The 13,841-nt window shown below is 42.6% G+C and overlaps 1 long non-coding RNA gene across 1 annotated transcript; it reads left to right on the top strand.

Annotated features, from left to right (window-relative positions):
- The first annotated feature begins 5,927 nt into the window (after window positions 1-5,927).
- On the top strand, window positions 5,928-7,246 carry LOC119025085. The gene is made up of 3 exons (XR_005076693.1): window positions 5,928-6,172; window positions 6,422-6,552; window positions 7,191-7,246. It is a non-coding gene; the product is annotated as an uncharacterized LOC119025085 (long non-coding RNA).
- Window positions 7,247-13,841: the final 6,595 nt, after the last annotated feature.

Here is a 13,841-nt window from a genome sequence, read left to right as displayed (position 1 = left end):
CAAAGCCGACGGAGGCCAAGAGGATTCAGAGAGAGTAGGAGATAAATTGAAAACACCAGGTTGCATGGCAGAGACTTAAAGAACATATTCTTCTGTTGAGCTTTTCAGCCTTGGCAGATAAAAGTCGATTTGGCTCACACACATCCTCCAGCTAGTGCTTTGATAGTAACAACTCTGCAAACAGCAGCATTTTGCTGAGCTCACTCTTTGTTAAAAATGTAGTTTGTTCTGCTCGGAGGCAATTCACCGTGTAAAAACCTGTGCAGTCAAATGAGAAAGGATGCTGTCTTTGTGATGTTAATTTCTTATGGGCTCTGAAGGCTTAATGGGATGTGTGTCTGGCACATCAGGAACAAATCTGTTGGCTTTGGCGCCCACACACATTACTTTTATTTAAACGCCACACACAGACGCCGCACACACCCGTGATTTTTCCAGCGCTGGCTTCTTGCGATCGACTCACAAACAGCGGTGTGGAACGAGGCCAGAGCTGAGGCAGGGCTGGGATGAGATCCTCTGAGTACTGGGACAGAGCTGAGGTCATGACCCCGGGCAGACTGCGCAGCCTGAATCAGCATGAGTCCTCCTCGCTGATCCCAGTCTGGCCAGAACTCACACCCTTGCAGGTGGCAGCACTTTCTCTTTAGTGTTTGGGTTTCGACAGCCAACATAATCCTGTGTTAAACAGAGATCGGCTGTTTCTGGATAGGTGTTTCAGTCCAATCCTCCCGCCAAACAGGACTTGGTGGTTACGCTGCTCTGGCGTCACACTGTTGCCATGGTTAAACAAAACAAAAGGCAACAGTGACTCTGTTGTTGAAGCCGAGGATGCTTTCCTATCCTCCACATGCTAATTTTAACCATGCTATATAAACATCTCATAGTTCTCACTTGGCACCAGACACTTGGCGCAGGATGTACCTGTTCATGGACAGATAGTCCGACGTGACCACATTTCTCCAGTTCCGACAGGACCATTCGTTCCATCTGCACTTTTAAACTGAGATGGAACATTTGAATAATAAACAAAAACAATCTCTTAATCAGTGTTGTGTTACTTGCAAAAGTAAATTAATCAGTCCTCACATCTGTCGAGAAAGGACATTGATCACATTACTTTAATTCCTTAACATCAAAGGTAATTTGTTTCGTGGCTAGTAACATGCTAACTTGTTTCTCAGCACAGTTCAAAAAGCCAAAACATTCTCCAAAGCCTCAACTACCACACTTGCATGTTTGGTATATGGTGGTTGGATTGCTGATCAGGATAGAGATGGATAACTTCCTTTAGCAGCACTTTGCTGTTCTCCATACTCCACACACAATCAGCGTCACAACAGCAACACATACTCGACTGACTCATGTGTGACTGAACTAACCAATCAGGAGCTAGAAGGACTGTAAACATCTGTTTGCAGTAGGCCTCCATGATTTTGTGAACAAACGCACTGGGACGAATTTAAACTAGAAATTGGGAATACCGACCCTATAGTATCAACTTCCTACTTTTTAACTGATTTGACTGATTATAGTAACAGTTTGACTATAGAAACTGTTTGAAATTAACTTCTGTACCTTGCAACAATAAAAAAATCCATTGTATTTTAATAAGCAGCCAGCCCATAAACGTTAAACTACATGATTTCTGAATGGTGGCTTACCTGTTGTTAATATTAGCAAGCCAGCCCCGAACACACAACATATAGATAAGGCAGAGGGCATGGGCTACTCCTCCTGTTTTGGTGTAAGCTAAGCGCTAGCTCCTAGATCTCCACCACCTCCCTGTGGCAAACCAACAAGTCCTGTCTACACTGATCACATTGCTTTCATAGGATTGGTGCGACAATTTTTTCACATGAGAGTACATAAATATATCAAGATCCACTGTGAGTACATTTGTGTTTAATGTCTCACTCACACAGATGTCAGCTGGATGAGACCGATTATCACATGGTGCACTCCGGACATTGTGAACGATCTCGTCTTATCGTTGCCGTTTCATGACAAGCTGTTTCACCTCTCACTTTCCCTCAATTCAGTCATTTTCCTTGTCTTCGCTCTCACTCCTCATCTTGCCGAATGTTTTTATTTTCTCCTCTACACAGCTCCTTGCCTCTTCTAATGTTACCAGTCATTTACTCTGTCCATCTACAGACCACAGCAGGCTTGTTTTCAGAGCATTACAGCCTGTTCCTCCTGTCAGCCGAGAAACCCCAGCAGGGAGAGTCGATAGGATCTATGGTAACTCAGCAGCCGTCCTGCCAACATATTCTGAAGTGCACCCAGTCAGCGCACAGACAAACACACACACACACACACACACACACACATACATACAGATACAGAAACAGCGCAGATGTTAGGGTTACAAATCCCGCAGCTCCCTCCACCTCTGAAATGACGCTCCGATATTTATCCTTCTTTTCTCTCTGGCTCGGTCCAATTCTTTGTTTTTACACTGCTATTCTTCGTCAGTCTTCTTATTTCTTCTCTTTGACGTGGGCAATGGTGGGGCATTTTTCTGCTCTGTTTTTGTCGTCCGTTCTCCGTCAGTGTTTAGAGTTTTGACTTGAATGTATCTGACCAGGTAAGAGCAGGCACAGCAGGGGAGGGGCACTGCATAGTATGCTGTGTGAGGTAGGAGGGCTGCCAGCAGCATATGCATGAGAATGATTGACACTTCTCAGACACTCCCATTGACTCTGATTGGTTGTATTCTACCAGGAGAGGTGGATTCTTGCAAATCAAATTACAGCCACAGGGTGGAGCCACTGACAGTACACAGCTGACATGTATCTCATTCTACTGTCAGATCATGATGACAATTTTAGCAAATACAGTTACAGACTATAGCTTTAAATCATAAAAACAAACAAAAATAATGCAAAATGCATAAAAACAAGTTGATCGAATGCACCGTTCACACTCATTTATTAGCTCACATAGATCTCCTCCTCTTTTAATTAAGGGATATTTAATGTTTGTATATTTGAGGGGGGCTACATGTAGTTCTCCCAGCAAAATCCGTGCTGATGCTTGGATTCTTTGAGAGCTCCCTCAGAGAGCAGTACAGTTTTAACCAAATCTAATTGTATGACCATTTGCAATAAATTCCTTAATAATGGTGTCTCAAAGTGAATTAAAGACCATGTGAAAACCCATGACTTCTCTTTTGGAACACAGCGGCCATTGTTTTCACAACAATTAGAACTTTTGGCATGTCCTGGAGGAGTAGAGATATTTGAAAATGATTGTTCAATACAGGGATAATGGGACTTAATGAAGTGTGGTTGCTGCTTGCTTGTTTCACCTGAATGCCAAACAGATCTCCAGGTGTAAACCCAAGAATTATAGGCTTCAGTGTCCCTTTAGAAACCAGACACACAATGAGATTGCTTGTTCATTCCTGACCTTGGAAACAGTTGATAATCTCACTACAAGGTTCATTTAGTCGTGTTCTGGAGCTTTCACACAATGTTCCTCGGCAGACAAGAGTTTGGAGTTGGGTTTAAGTTCATGAAGGTTCTTTAAAGGTCATACAAATAAGACCCCTACAGAGCTTGTAGAAAAGTTGTAGAATGAAATTATCTTTTTGTTTAAAAATATTATTTTGATGATTGTCATGTCATGTCATTGTCCATAACCACTTATCCCTGGCATATATCTGGTAGCCACTTTAGGGGGCTGATGATTGGAACAACAGTGATGTTGTGAAGTGAACGCACTGGGGGGAAAATAGAGTACCCGATTTAGGGGCTGAATGTTGTCAGTCACACCTTTAAGAACAAACACTGTCCATCCCTTGCACTCTTGCTCTTATGTTTTTGGTTCTGAAAAGGCAAAAAATGACTTCATCTTTCACACCCTTTCCTCCAGGCCTCTCATTTTTCATTAACAGCATCTGCATTACGTGACTAACTGAATACAATGTTGTATGCCTTCACATGTTTAGAATGAACAAATGTCCACCTCCCGAGGAGAAATGAGGAGCAAACAACAGATGTTGCTCCATTTATTGCTCAATTTCGGACTCTGACTGCTGACATTTCATCTGAAACAAGCAGTGCTTCTCCTCCGGGATGCTCTGTTACATGATGGGCTCTTTCTTTATTAACTGCTGTAAAAAGAATACAGACATAATAGAATTTAATATTTTTGCAATGACCAACCATTAATCAGCAGATGTTTTGAATGTAGGCCATGTATATTTAGACTGTAGAAACCAGGAAGAATAATGTGACGAAAGCAGTTCCATTAAAGCTGAGAGGTCCTGAACTTCAAAAATAAGCCTTGAAGACTTCATCGCCTGCGTTTTTGATATAAACATCCCCCTTTTAATCCTACTCTTTATCTCACTCACATGATCTACTACAATAAATATTTTCATGGTGCTCATTGAGTTGGGTTTCGTTTTGAAACTAAAGTGTGGCTGCTCCTCAAACATTTTTTCAGCCACTCAGCTTTTTACTGGGGATCCATTAAATGGTATTATGAGTCCCCTCCTCTCAGTATTGCCAATTTATGACCCGTCTGCGAAAACATGACAGGACTCTCTCCTCCTCCTCCTCCTCCTCCTCCTCCTCGTCCCTAGACAGAGGGATAACTAGAAGAGAACTCTACCCGCCCATTGAAGTTTCCGTAAGATGGTTCCCAGATGGAGGAGAGTTGTAAATCCTCACGCTAAATGTGACGTGACGGATCAAAGTCCACAAGTCGCTTTCCTCTGAAACAGTGGCACAGGTTGGTTTCTTCTTTTTTTGCGCTGAATGAAAACAATTCTCTTATACCCTCAGGAAGTGAAATAAAGGGTTCTTACAGCGGTTATTGTCATAGATGTGGATAAGGTGGATCTGACGCCTGGGAGCACGAGTCCAAACAGGCTCTATGTGTTCACTTTTAACACAAACTGACAACTCCCATCAGGTAATGTACATCACAAACATAATTTCTTTTCTTTTCTTTTCATTTTTTTAAATTACATTTGATCATATCTGTTTTTTAAATTCGACACTAAATTCAGCATTTCCCCTAAGAATGACACATCTTCCAGGAGTAAATGTTGTAAACTTATATGGTTCACGTAACAAGATACCTTCAGATTTTAGTATTGACAGTTTGAATCTTTTATTGCTCATCTTCATATCATATGGATGCTAACTCATATAGGGTGCATGGAATGAAACATGACCAAAGCTTGTGTTTCGGCCCTTCAAAGCTTTATCTCCGGCAACGCTAGATTGCTCCACTATTGAGCCATGACGGGAAAAGTGTTTTACAGCTCAGCCACCCATAATGATCCTTCCTTGAGAAATCAATGAGAGTAGAGGCTAGAATTACTCTCAGGAGACGAGCAGACGTTAACACTTCTGGACTGTTTGTATCGATCAGTCTGTGTTGCTTTCAAGGACCTGATGCTCCTGTGTATGAAAAAAATAAGGGCTATGTGGATGTGAGTGGACAAAGCTCACAGAGACACACACACACTCTTAACATACACTCAAACACACATAAATTCCATCCCCCTCTCACCTCTGCGTGCACCTAACACCCATCTTGAAAGATGCCGACGGACTGGTCGCGGTATAAGGTCTCAGTGAGATGTGTTTGAAGTGTGTGTTGGGGGGTTGTACAGCTGGGTCATTGTCCACTCTCACACACACACACACACACACACACACACACACACACACACACATTTATATACTCTCTGACCTCCGGTGCCAGGCCCGGGGCCGAAGATGTTGCTGAATAGAGGAGCAGATGGTTGAGAGGTGGCTTCAATGGAAACTGAGAAAGAAAAGAAAAACAAAGTGCAAAGGAAGAGGAGAAAAGATTAAAGATGCCTAAAGAGACGGGCAGGTGTGTGTGTGTGTGTGTGCTTGTGTGTTTGTTTGTTCCAAGTTTGCGTGTTTCGTATGTGTCTGCTTTCACCCGTGCCTCTCTGCCTCATAGTCTACTCAGTATCACTGCATCTGAGTGTTTCTGCATCTTCATGTCCAGCAATAAAAGCTGAGCAAATGAAACTTAATACAACAGTTTTTTTTATGCAGCAGGCATGAATTCCCAGAGATGCTCCTGCTGCAGGCCACACACAAGCCTCAACCAGATCTGGTTGTGTGTGTGCCACTGAACTCCCTGCAGGGGAATACTGTGGAAGACATCTGCCGCTATGGTTAGCATTACTAGTGAATTCTGGGCATAAGACTTGACTCAGTATCTACACTCAGAGCAGACGCACATTTTTATTATAATCCACTGATCATCTGCAGCTGTTTCAACCTCTAAAATGTGTGTTTTTTCTTGTGCATGATTATGTTTAGCATCAGATTCTGCCCACAGATTTAGTAGCTGGCATGCTGATTAAAATCGGTGCTGTGCCCCTTTTGTAAGAAAAATGTAACTTTGACACTGTGCTTTTTAGAAATTGATCAGAGTCGGCTATGTGTAAACATACAAGGAATTTGACCTCTTCTACTCAGGAGTGCACATGTGGCCACGAACGAGGACGACGAAAGCTGAACTAATAAAGTTAAAGAACTTTCATGCACACAGGTATGTGAAAAAATAGGTGTATATATAATTATACAGCAGATTCTGTGTTATTATGTATAAATTAAGCACTAATAAGCAAAAACGTACCGTACATTAAATGTTTGTTTACAAGTCAAGCCTTGTTTCCCTGTAATGACGGTCAATTGATGGCAACTTAACAGAAAAATGTAAGCCAACGGGGAGGTATTTTCAAACTTTCGGAGTGGTTTCCGTAATAATGTTGCATGTCAGAAGGGACGTGATGACCATTCCCTTGTCCCATCTTTATTCCTGAACTCAGCGGCTTCTATAAACAGATCCCAAACTCAGTTTCCATTAGATTTGGAAATTTTAAGCCCCAGAGTGCAGAGCTGTGCCTCGGATGATAAAATGAGCCTAAAATAGTGGCCACCGCTGACCTTGGATCTGCCTGTTGGTACAAATTTTCCATTGCTTGGGCAATACTCAGAGGGAGTCTTAGTTCCCAGATGATTAAGTTAAAAAGCACAAGTATAGCAAGTTTGTGAGATAATGATGTACTTGAATAATGAGATATTGGGCTTATTATTACTTAGTGATGAAATAAATAAAGACACAATTTCCCCCACAGGGATCATTAATGTTTTGTCTGATTCTGATTAAGATTCTGTAACCAACAGAGATTAGAAAGAGAAGAGAAGAGAAGAGAAGAGAAGAGAAGAGAAGAGAAGAGAGGAAGAGGAGAGGTAGACACCTGGTTTGTTTTCACTTCTTTGAGTAAATCAACACTCACCGTGTGGGATCGGCCTTCTGTTGACAGCTCAAGTCACCATGATGGAGGCTGAGGTTACTGGGGTGGGAGGGGGAGGACGGGTAAAGCGGCTGATGTGGAATTGGTCACCTATAGGTGCATGCGTGAGCATGTGCAATGTAAATCTGTGTGTTTGATGTGGTAGAATCGATACATGCTTGGCATTCGTACAAGACCTCATCCTCCATCAGGTCCTTTAATCACTGTAAAATAATTTAATTAAATGTCTAAATGAAGGAGAGCAGGACGTCACCAGAGACGTTTGCCAGGATACCAAGGCAAAGTGGAGTTTCAGGGCAGTAATGCAAGCACTTACCAAGAGTCCAGCTAATTTGGAGGGAGAGCTTTTTCTCCGCGTATCCTCCAACACAAACACACCAAAAAGCACTCGACGTGTTTCAACATCTTTTTGTCAACATGTCGGCCGCGCGTTGACGAGGCTTCCTCCGCCATCTGAAAACATTCGGAAGCATCAGTGAATCACTAAAGTGTTTACTGTTGGGATCGAGTGCTCTGTGTGCAGAGTTGTGTGTGTTTGCCGAAATGCGCGTACGTGCTGCTGCATGTACACAAAGTGTGTGTGACAGGGGGGAGAATCTGGTAGACATTATCACCACTCAGCTCTGTCCACAATCAGGAGGCACTTAACCGTGTGAGACAATCACTGCAGGGTTCGCGAGGTCACCACATCAACCGTGCAGCCGCAAACAAAGGGAGAACACGGCCGAGGTTCACACAGGAGCCGGTAGCAATGCAGACTCCACTTACACAGATGCCCCGTGAATTGAAAAGAAAATAGCTGCCTGGATTACACGGTCCGGCTGAGAGTTTGTTTGTATTGTGGGCCTCAGACTACTTTTCATTGTTTCAGGATCCATAAGTGCCTGTTGTTAAACGCACACCAGTCGACACTGACGGGGTGAGAATCAAACTTTTAAAACATACGAAAACATCTTCCATTGTTTGGAAGCCGTGAATTTATCAAAAACAGGTCATTGTTTTCCACTGAGAGGGCAGTTCAACAAACTTCCTGTTTGAACAGAATCATGCAGAGTACACTGACCAACAAGGGACGGTGGTTGCTTTGTTATGCCAAGACAACTGCAACTATCTGTCCAGAATGACATTCATGAACTACGTTGCTTTTCCTGTTAAGCTTTAAGGAAAAAGTGATTGCAGTCAGTATTATGTATGAAAGTGATACTCTTTTACTGCACTGAAGTTGTTGAGAGGTGGTTGCGATGGATGGTGAGAGTTCAAAGCACCAAACTGTGACACCTGAGAGCAGAGTTTAAACTCTTTCCATCATTCAGCCAAGACCACAATCTTTCCATGAGCTCAACCAAGTGCGATGACTTTCCTCAACAGAAAGCTTTAAAGGTGCAATATCTACAAAATCTGTCAAATTCATGGGCAAAATATATATGAGGCAGCATATCACCAGAGTAACCACTAACTGCTGTCAATGTTTGCTGCAATTAGCTAATTAGCTTAGTTAGCTGTGCAACTAGCAATACAGAATCAGAGTCTGGAGTAACAGGGAACTGTTTTGGAGTGGGACAAGCCAAGGATAGCTGGCTAGCATGCTTACTTCAGTAGATATATTAAATAGTAAATCACAATAAATAGACATAATCAATTCTTACAAGACAGGCTTTAATCACTCTGTATTAGATATTGTAGGAAAACAAATATGTTGAACATACTGAACATTTGGCAGAAACATTCAATATTTTATCGACTAGGCAGACTCTAGAGTCCACAGACATGCTAGCAGCTCTGTTGATTTTATTAGCTTAGTACTAACATTAGCCTGCTAGCTAGCTCACTAATGAGCATGCCAACATTTGGTACCTTCACCACAAAGATGGAGGCTGATAGTAATGTCATAGCTTTTACAGGTATTGGTTAAATGAGTATTGGATACATTGACCCGATGGTTCGCTCTAGGTGAAAGTCAGATGATCACCGAAGTGTGATCACCTAATTTTGTGTTAGTCGATCCAACAGTAGATATTTCAATCAAATCCACAAACCTCAAGGTGGCGCTAGAAGCACATACTGAGGATCACACATGCCTGTAGGATTTACCCTCTGGGGATTATTAATGTCTGTACCAAATGTCATGGCAACTCATCTGGTATTTGTTGGGATATGTCCAATGTACAAAGACCAACAGCGTCGGGTTAGACAGTAGCATAGTTAATATGAATCAAAGCACCATTATGTTTCCATTAACAACGTATTTCGTATTGTAATTAGGAGTCTATTAACATAACTGTTGTGAGACAGGGTTGTAGAAAGTAATGATCCATCTGCACTGCTGAAGTGTCCCTGAGCAGGACCCTGAACCCCCGTCCAGTTCCAGGATTGCTGCTCCTCAGCCGACCTTGTGGACCCTGTGGTCTGACCTCGCTGAACAGCAAGTGAAAAGAATATGCCTTCGGGGATCAATAAAGTAACACCACGATCTGAGCAGCAGGAGAACCATTGAATTCAGCAGATGGAAAGAACATAACAGTATCATGGTCTTTTTCAGCTAAAGCATACATTTATCTTCATGTTGCTCTTTTGTATTTAATTCAACTAGTGGTCTGCCCAGGGCTGACTCACTACGAGTAAAACTGTAAAAGTATTGTAAATTTCAAGTGAACCAAAACTAAGTAAAGTAGTCAGGGCCAGAAGACAACAACTGTAACAAAATATTCCTGTGACCTCCTGTGGGATCATGTAGAGAAATGCTTGGAAATGGAATCGGAGAAAGAAAGAAAGAACTGAAGGGAAAAGGTTGTTCTGTTAACACGAAGTGTATTAAAGCATGTGGAGGATGAAGATATGGGAGAATGAAGTGTGACTCAGGAGGGAAGGGGGGTATGAAGTGAAACATATCTTAACACCACAATGACTTAGCAAAGTTTATGTTGAATTCCAACACAGTGATCGTCATTATTGGTTCAGAAAATGCTTCATAAAAGTGCTAAACCTTTTCTCAGTTTAGTGGCCAAGATGATCATGACGAAGTTGGCGAATCTTGTGGTGACTTTGCTGTCAAGCAACATTTAGGGTTCCAGTTTTGGTCTCAGTAGTGAGATCATGGTCCACAGATCAACCTGGACTTAGATCTCCCCTCCAATTTCTCACTGTCACTCTACTGTATCTGTGCAGATGCTCCGTTTGATAAATGTGACTCTACACAGTGTGTCTGAGGGCACAATGTGTGGAGTCACAGTGTGTGTTTCTTGTCTGGGTTTCAAAAGCTTTCATAGTAAGCACAACAGTTAAATAGTTGATGGTCAGTGTGTTTGGTCAATGTTTCTCTTAAGAATAATAATCAAATCATACACACTTCTTATGAGCTCAATATATCTTTTCTGTGCAAAGTATCTAAATTAGTACCTACGGGCACCAACTGAAATATACATTTTTGAATGCCTGGAAAAAAAACTTTAACATTACTACAAAACAGTTTATTTGTGCAAGCCTTTACCACACACACACACACACACACACACACACACACACACACACACACACACACACACACACACACACACACACACACACTCACTCATTCTGTCCAACTGGTCTGCTTTATGACCAAACCATCCGTGCATCATAAACTTTGACTCCTTCCAAACGACAAACCCCATAAAAGAAATCACCTCTGAGAAAACAACACATCCACAGGATTTTTCTCGTTAGCCTCCAATGAGCTGTTTCACGAGTTTACACGCAAACACCAACCTTCAGCAAATTTACTGTTTTTCGTCTGGCTCAGCCGAGCTGAACAGGTTAGTTCTGAGGGACCTGTTGCCCAGGTGGAGGGCTGAGCACATCCGTCCACAGCGGGTGGAGTCCAGACTGAGTTATGGAGGGAGAGGGAGCTCGGCGGGGCGCCAGGACTCGCTTTACTGTTTATTTACACTCCTGTTTAACGAGCTTTATGATTCATAAGCCGCCGCTAACGGCCTTTATGGGACCAAATATTTATGTAAGTAAGACCTCTGGTCACTGGTGAGGAAAGTCACAAACACACACACACACACACACACACACACACACACACACACACACACACACACACAGATCTGTTTTTCACTCTGCCCAGGAGCTATTTCTCATTATGAGCACGTGGCCCCAAAACACCTCAAAGTAGACAACTGAGATTAGCCACTGATGAATGACTAAAACACAAGTCTGTGTGTGTGTCTGTGTGCGTGTGTGTGTGTGTGTGTGAGAGAGAGAGAGAGAGAGAGAGAGAGAGAGAGAGCTTAAAGTAGGACCAACCAATGAATAAAGGGGCACAACAAAGAGAAGGAGAGCGACACGACAGTGCTGTAAAGGCAAAAGAAGGATGAACAGTGAGCGCGGTGGGGGCCAGCTGGGACGAAACACAACACAAGGAGAGGAAAGAGAGAGAGTGATGGAGTGATGCAGTGACAGAGCGATGGCTCTGCTGTCTTCACTGGTGGCTGCGTATGATTAGCCGAGGAAGCTCTGGTGCTCTGGTTCCCATTACCACCCAGCTCATTCCTCTGGTCCTGTCTGGTGCATGATAGGATGACGTGGGCAGGGGCAGGTTTAGGGAGGTGGGGCACACAGGCGAGCCCAGACTCGGAGCTTCCTCTCATGCCTCACTGTCAGACTTTCTCTAATGGAGAATAACGATGTCGGCAGTCGTTAAAGGTGCATTCAGATCTCTTATTTGAAGCTTCTGTAATCAATATTTTTATGATAACAATGTATGAAAAGACAATGTGACATTTTCCGCTAAATGGCTTGAGCTGACCAGACAGTGGCTGACAACTATACTCCTTTAAGGAATTTCACCAATTTTCCCTCTGAGTCACAAAAGGAAAGAAACCTTGAATTTGATAAGACAGAATCTGTGACTTCTCTAACCTAAACATATCTATCTGTGGCAGGAAAAGAAAGGATATATCAAGTGTTACTGTATCTGTCATCAGGCTATGGACCAAGACACATGTCAAAATCATATTAAATCTGAATATAATGGAAAACCATAATCCAATGAGTGATGATGGCTTCATGGCACAAGAACAATAGAAATCTAATAAAATGATGTGCAAAATGAAACGTTCTCCTGAATAGGCTAATTTCTTTACTCATATCTCAGACATTACTGAAAAAAACAAGGCAGCGTTAGGAAGTTATCTGCAAGTCAGGTAAACAGACTGCACATCTGCCTGCGAGGAAACTTGTGGTGAGGAATGTGGACCGGTGTTGATTTGAGCGGTGGTGGTGTTTAATCTTCTCCAGACCCGTCTGTTATAACCCTTCAGAGCCCTTCATAATCCTTTAATAACCTCAGACCAGAGCCTTCTCAATAGCCTTAATCATGATGGCAGGGGTCAATCCACTTAGCACCGCTCTCTCCTCCATCACTTCCTCTACATTTCCTCTTTCATCTGACCATCATAAAAGTCTCGCTTGGCTCCACTTATCAGGGATGTGATCACATTGTAAAGGCTTTACAGGCTGAGGACCTGTGATGATTACAATTGTTTAGCTTTTACAATTGAACAGTGGTATTTAAAGCTACTACCTGGCTGGTGAGAAATCTGAAATGATATTGAATTTGACCATAAACACCCAAGAGCACCCCGAAATGTCAAAATAGCCAAAGTTCCCCTGTTTTTCAAACAGTCTCACACTTTTATGTGGCCGGACGTCTGTTTAATATACCGACTCGGCTCAAGACGAATACGACCATTCCTACAGTGTAAACAGCAGATTTCTCGCTCTCCTCAGTGTTTGCTTTAATCAGCAGAGCGCTTCACTGATTAGCATCCAAACGCTGCTTTGGGATTATTACATTTACGCCGCAGCTGCACTGGACATGGATGCAGTAAATTACAAAGGAAACGCACAGTCAGTGTGGATTTTCATGTGTCCAAAGTGATTAATTTAATCCTCCAGCTGTGCCAAAATGATCTGTCTGTGATTAGCTTTCACCGAAAACACTCAGCTGCGTCTTGACCTGGTCCAAGTTAGTTTAAGGATCATTTGAAACATCAGCAAAAGAAGTTTCGCACCGTGCTAAGCATGAGACCACGCACGTCAAAAACAAGATGAAATAACAGATACCAAATGTTACGAGATAACATGTCAACATTTCAAAGATGAACATATCCTTGGTGGACAAATGGTAGCAGGTCGGACAGTCAAAGAAACAGCAAGCTCCAAAAAAGGAATTGAACTCTCTGAATACCTTCAGTCATAGAAAACACATGCACTTCCCACTTAAACACAGCATTTACACCCCAAACAGCTAATGCTCACCAGCCTGGAGCAAAAAACGTGCACCCAAACAAAAAACCCCTGAATCTAAATGTCTCAATCACCGTGTCAATCTGTTTGAGTTTAGACTCAGAGTGTTGGGAGTCTCCTCATGCCTCCATGTCTGAGGATTAAGGGGTTTGTTGGCATACAGACTCTGAACTCCTATAGTCGTCTATACGCTCCTTTTTTTACACCTAAATAAAGGCGGACTTGCTTG

The sequence above is a fragment of the Acanthopagrus latus genome, chromosome 1 (genome assembly GCF_904848185.1).
Source record: "Acanthopagrus latus isolate v.2019 chromosome 1, fAcaLat1.1, whole genome shotgun sequence".
NCBI lineage: Eukaryota > Metazoa > Chordata > Actinopteri > Spariformes > Sparidae > Acanthopagrus > Acanthopagrus latus.
Note: the sequence above shows the minus strand (reverse complement) of the source record. Positions and strands in the feature narration are given on the sequence as shown.